This window comes from Pinus tabuliformis, chromosome Q (assembly GCF_031772625.1).
Source record: "Pinus tabuliformis cultivar Carrire ecotype Pingquan chromosome Q, CPIR1, whole genome shotgun sequence".
In the NCBI taxonomy this organism is placed as follows: Eukaryota; Viridiplantae; Streptophyta; class Pinopsida; order Pinales; family Pinaceae; genus Pinus; species Pinus tabuliformis.
The window spans coordinates 483,537,955-483,544,870 of NC_142296.1; positions in this window are offsets into that span (position 1 = coordinate 483,537,955).

Below are 6,916 nucleotides of genomic sequence, written 5' to 3' on the forward strand. Positions count from 1 at the left end.
GTAAGAAAAGAAGTAGGGGGTTGTAGCTCCCTTCCAGGAGAGACTGGAAAACGAGAGAGAAAGTTGTAGCTCTCTGCAGGTTGCAGCCTGCGTACTGGTAAAGGACTGCACCAGTACATAACCATTGTAAAAGGAGTTTCTAATTTGAAAGAAGATAGAGACATATTGCAGTAGGTGGTTTTCACCCACATTGGGTTTCCACCTTACATCTTGTGTTCTTTGGTGTGACTATCTGTTTTCTTTGTTCATGTTCATTATTTTATGGTACTGACATGCAAAAATAATTCAAGGAACAAATAAGGAAGATTTATTAAAAGAGTTAGATAATACTGATTCACCCCCCTCTCAGTATTATTTCCAACAATTGGTATCAGAGCAGGTCCTTCAGAGAAGCTTGATTGCTTGAAGGTAGATCGTTCATCATGAGCAACTACGAGAGAGAAGCATCAATCAGGCCACCGGCTTTTGATGGGACAAACTTCAATTATTGGAAGGTAAGAGTTACTGCCTATCTTCAATCTCTTGGTACAGAAGTTTGGGACATCGTAGAGACAGGCTACACTTTTCCTTCAGCCACTCCTACAGATGCAGCCGAGAAAAAGAAGTATGAAACAATTGCGAAAGCAATCAGTACTCTATTAGGATGTATATCCCAATCGGAATTCATGAAGGTAATGCACTATAAATCTGCAAAAGAGATATGGGACAAAATTGTCACGAGCTATGAAGGAGATGAACAGGTAAAGCGTGCTAAACTTCAAACTCTCAAAATTCAGTATGAGACTCTCAAGATGTATAATGATGAAAGTGTGGCTAACTATTTTCTTCGGGTAGATGAGGTTGTTAATTGTATGAAAAATTTGGGTGAAGAAATAAAAGAGGCTATTGTGGTTGAAAAGGTTCTAAGATCATTGTCTCCCAAGTTTGAATCTAAAGTATCTGCAATAGAAGAAAAGGAAAATCTACGAATCCTTACTATGTCTCAGCTACATGGAATTCTAACTGCTTATGAAATGAGAAAGGGAGGTCCATCAGACAGAAGAGAAGCTGCTTTCAAGGCATCAGGCAAAGGAGATTATTATGAAGCAAGCCACGTCTCAGAAGAAGAAGAAGAAGAATCAAATTTTGTCAGAAATCTTCAAAGGGGTTCTGGAAGGTTCAGAGGTAAGTTACCTTTTAAATGCTTTTCTTGTGGAAGAGTAGGTCATTATGCTGCAAAATGTCCTTATAAGGATAAAGGAAAGGAACCTGCTAGATGGAACAAGAAACAGAATGCAAATAAGAAAAGCTACTACACTCATGAAGATAGTGATGGTCTATCAAACAGTGATGAAGATGAACGAGGTAATGAATATAAGTTGTTAATGGCATTTGAAGATGATGATTATATGGATGCTATAGATGTGGATAACCTTTATGATGAAATTACTAGACTCAAGAGATGTATAGAAGAAAAGAATATGATCATTGATACTCTACAATTTCAAATTGATGAAAAAGAAAAACATCTTGAAAAATTAGAAGGTGAAATTGTTGGTCTTAGAAAAGAGATTGAGAAAACAAAAGCTATTAATCTTAAGTTTGTCAAAGGATCTGAAACTTTGGATGAGATTATCAATGTGCAGCGGTCTCCACTAAACAAGACAGGTCTGGGCTATAATGGAGAAACTTCTCAAGCATCCACCTCAAAAAGTTATCTTGATGCAGCAAGAAGAAATGAGCAAAAGCACAATGAAGATCATCAGGTAAAGCAGGGACGAATTACAAACAGAAACTATCAGGGGCAATCCATCTTAAGGGTGAACAAAAGCTACAACCAGCCACAGGTAAAATCTTCTCAATTTGGTTCAAGAATAGATGACAATAGAAATTACAATCAATTGGCTGGTAGATCGATAACCGCAGAAGTTTCTTCAATGGACAATGCTTTTCTTGCCATAACTTTGGTCACAAAGCAGCTCAATGTGTTGCATATAAAATGATCATGACTAGGGAAGCTCAAAAACAAAGAAGTATGACGGGGATTACAAAAAGGACCTATAACAACTTTTCGGTTCTTGAAAATGAAGTTGAATGTTCTATTTGCAATAACTTTGGTCATGAAGACTCTGAATGCAGGAGCAGGTTTCAGCAGAAAAAGGAACAAGCCTCAAGCACCAAAACATGGAGAATAAAGGAACCTCAAACAGAAAGATGTGGGATAGCATTTTATGCAGAGGGAAAGGAAAATCTATGGTACATTGACAGTGGATGTTCGAAGCATATGACAGGTGATAAAGAAAAACTTGAGTCTTATTCTGCTCTAGAAAAGGGAAAGAAAGTCTCTTTTGGAAATGATACTCCTGCAACTATAAAAGGAAAAGGCATTGCTCAGTTAAAAGAAAAGGTCAAGGCTGGAAATGTTTTGTATGTTGATGGATTGAAGCATAATCTTCTAAGTGTCAGCCAGATGTGTGATCAAAGAACCGAGGTTATATTCAGATCAAATGGATGTCTTGTTTGTGATCTTGATACAGGTAAAACAGTGATCAAAGGCAAAAGAACTCCAAATAATCTGTACATATTTGAAGAAGGACAACAACAATGCTATCTGAGCAAGGATGATGAGCACTGGTTATGGCATCAGAGGTTGGGACATCTGAGCTTTTCACAAATAAGGAAAGCATGCAAATATCAGGCAGTTCGCGATCTCCCAGATATCAAAATTCCTGACAACACCATATGCAAATCATGTCAGTTTGGAAAACAAACCAGAACTAACTTTCCAGAGAAAGAAGGATCAGCTAGCATGCCTCTTGAGCTAGTACATACAGATACATGCGGTCCTTTCAGGAAAAGAACACCTCGAGGAGAAGAATACTTGATATTATTCATTGACGATTTCTCCAGGTTTGTCTGGTTAGGACTTATGAAGCACAAAGATGAAGCATTCGAAAAATTCAAATCCTTCAAAGCCTTGGTTGAAAATGAATCAGGTCACAAAATTAAGTGCCTCAGATTCGACAGAGGTGGGGAATTTACTTCAAATTAATTTTTCGATTTCTGTGAAGAACATGGGATAAGAAGAGAATTCTCTACAGCAAGAACTCCTCAACAAAATGGAGTTGTGGAAAGAATGAACAGAACAATCCAACAAATGGCTCGTGCTATGCTTGATGAGTCAGGAACTCCTGCAACTTTCTGGGGTGAAGCTGCACATGCTGCGGTTGTTATTCTCAACAAAACAAATGTCCGGGTGAACAACACTCAAACTCCTCATGAGCTCTGGAGTGGTAGGACTCCTTTGGTAAAGCACTTTAAAATATTTGGGAGCAAATGCTATATCAAGAATACTGATGAGCAGCTTGGCAAACTTGAACCTAGAGCAGATGAAGGCATTCTTCTTGGTTACTCTCCACATAGCAAAGCATACAAATGCTACAATAAAAGACTTGGCAGAATTGTTGACAGCATTGATGTAGTGGTTGATGAGAAGGGATACATTCCTAGGCAAGTACATCATGAAGACATCGAAGAAGATGAAGGCTACCCCCAACGACAGAATGATGAAGAAGAAGAACCTCAAGAAGAACCTCAAGAAGAACCAGAGGAGCAAACAAGAATAGAAGAAAAGACTCCATCCAGATATGTTCAGAAGAATCATCCAGAATCTCAGATTATGGGGCAGAAAGAAGCAGGTGTACAAACAAGAAGAACAGTTGCAGAAGCTTCAAGCTATTTGGCATTACTCTCCTCTACTGAACCACAAAATGTGAAAGAGGCATGCAAAGATGAATGTTGGGTGAAAGCAATGGATGAAGAACTTGAGCAGATCGAAAAGAACAACACTTGGGAGCTGGTTCCTAGACCAAAAGATAAGAATGTTATCGGAACAAAATGGGTCTTCAAAAATAAATTGAATGAAAATGGAGAAGTAATTAGAAACAAAGCCAGACTTGTTTGTAAAGGGTATGCGCAGCAAGAAGGAATAGACTTTGAAGAAACCTTTGCTCCTGTTGCAAGACTTGAGGCCATCCGAATGTTCCTTGCTCTCTCAAGTTTTCAAAACTTCAAAGTATTTCAAATGGACGTGAAATCAGCCTTTCTGAATGGAGACTTGGAAGAAGAAGTATACATTGAACAGCCAAATGGGTTCATTCTTGGAAATGATCCAAATCTTGTATGCAGATTGAAAAAGGCTCTCTATGGTCTCAAACAAGCTCCAAGGGCTTGGTACTACCGTTTGGACAAATATCTTCATCAACAAGGCTTTTCAAAAGGATCAACAGATAGCAATCTTTATATAAAAGTTGAAAATGACAAATTGCTAATACTTGTTGTGTATGTAGATGACATTATTTTTGGGAGCAATGAAGAAGCTATGAGTCAAAGCTTTGCCTTGGTCATGCAGAAAGAATTTGAAATGTCCTTGCTAGGAGAACTGACATATTTCCTTGGTTTGCAAATCCAACAAAAAGAAGGAGGAATCTTTTTATCTCAAACCAAGTATCTCAAACAGATTTTGAAGAAATATGGTATGGAAGATGCAAAACCAGTATGTACACCCATGGTCACAGGATGTAGCCTCAGTGCAAATGATGAATCTGCAGCAGTACATCAACCAACCTACAGATCTATGATTGGAAGTTTACTTTATTTGACAGGTACCCGACCGGACATCATGCATGCAGTTGGAATAGTTGGAAGATTTCAGGCAAATCCGAAGGAGACTCATCTTCAGGCAGTGAAGAGAATTTTCAAATATCTTCAAGGGACTCAAAATTATGGCTTATGGTATCCTAGAGATACAGATCTTACACTTCATGCTTATACAGATGCAGATTGGGCCGGAAGCGTGGATGACAGGAAAAGCACAAGTGGTGGTGCGTTCTTTATGGGTTCCAGACTGGTATCTTGGTTCAGCAAGAAACAGAGTTCGATTGCCTTGTCTACAGCTGAAGCGGAATATGTTGCTGCTGCATCTTGTTGCACCCAACTCCTTTGGATGATGCAGACTTTGCAGGATTTTCAAATCACTTGTACACCACCAATCCCCATCTTATGTGATAACACAAGTGCAATCAGCATCTCAAAGAATCCTGTTATGCATTCAAAAACCAAGCACATACCAATCAAGTATCATTTTCTCCAGGAACAAGTGCTTGAACAGAAGGTCAAGTTGGAGTATGTTCCTTCTAAGGAACAAGTTGCTGATATTCTCACCAAACCATTGCCCACAGACACTTTTGAATACCTCAGGCAAAAGCTGGGGGTTGTTGATGCATCATCTTATTGCTGAACCTCTTCTGATTGATGGTACAGGTTTAGGGGGAGCATATAATGCATTGTTGGCATTATGGAGGATGTGCAGAAGGAGATCTTGGAAGTAGCTGCAATATGTCTCTATCTATTTCATGGTGGAGTATGGTTCTTCGTTGCAGATCTGGTTCATATTCACGGGGAGCATGTTCTTAGGGGGAGCATAACCCTTTGCCCTTGATGTCAAAGGGGGAGAATGAAGCTGAAGTTTTGAGGTTGCCATCAAGTCCAAAGGGGGAGATTGTTGGCATTATGTTTCTGGTATGGCTATATGTTACAGATGTTGTACTTGATGGCAACACCCATGGCAAGGCTCTCAATATGTTGAAAATTAAGAAGTACGCAGGAGATTAGTTCAGAAAGTGCGTACCTGCAGGTACACCGTGAAGGGACCGCGGCTTGATACGCAGGTCAGCCATTCAGGAGGTGCGTACCCCCAGTGCACACATTTCAAGGCAGAGAAAAGCACACGTGGGGTTTCTTATGTTTAACCTTTGGTATTTAGCCGACGGTTTTGTGTTATTATGGTGTCGGCCCGTGGTATTGATCCATGATTTAAGGAAGAGCTTTCCTATATAAAGAAAAGGAGATCATTTGGCTTGTGCATGTTTTGGGTTGAATATCTTATGAGGGCTAGATCTGAAATATTATGATCTCTTGGGAGTATGTCTAGATCTAAATAAGGCGAATCTACTGATGGATTGAGATCTCTTCGGCACATGTTCAGATCTGTAGACCTGACTTTCTGGGATATTTCCGAAGTCTTGAAATCATCTATGCCCGAAGGTACGCAGGTATAGTGAAAGAAAAGTGCGTATATACGCTGGAACGAAGCGTTTCAGGTGCGTCGGTACGCAGGCACAGAAGGGTTGCAGGTGCGGAGGTCCGCAAGCAGTTCAATGGATACAATGCGTACGTAAGCAGGCGAGCAGTTGAGCAGGGTGCGTACGTAAGCAGGGGAGCAGTTGAGCAGGGTGCGTACGTAAGCAGGCGAGCAGTTGAGCAGGGTGCGTACGTAAGCAGGCGAGCAGTTGAGCAGGGTGCGTACTGTAAGCAGGCAGTACATGGGTGAAGCTACTTACTTCTCTTAAAATCTTTGTTTATCATTGCTGTGTTCTGGGTTTGGTTCTATTATTGTTGATCTGGTTACTACAGTTGACTGGGTGATTTTCTTATACTTGATGATCATTTGATGCTTATGGATCCAGTTTGAAAATTTATGAAAAGTGGTCCTTGTAAGAAAATAAGTAGGGGGTTGTAGCTCCCTTCCAGGAGAGACTGGAAAACGAAAGAGAAAGTTGTAGCTCTCTGCAGGTTGCAGCCTGCGTACTGGTAAAGGACTGCACCAGTACATAACCATTGTAAAAGGAGTTTCTAATTTGAAAGAAGATAGAGACATATTGCAGCAGGTGGTTTTCACCCACATTGGGTTTCCACCTTACATCTTGTGTTCTTTGGTGTGACTATCTGTTTTCTTTGTTCATGTTCATTATTTTATGGTACTGACATGCAAAAATAACTCAAGGAACAAATAAGGAAGATTTATTAAAAGAGTTAGATAATACTGATTCACCCCCCCTCTCGGTATTATTTCCAACACCCAGATCATAATGTGGCG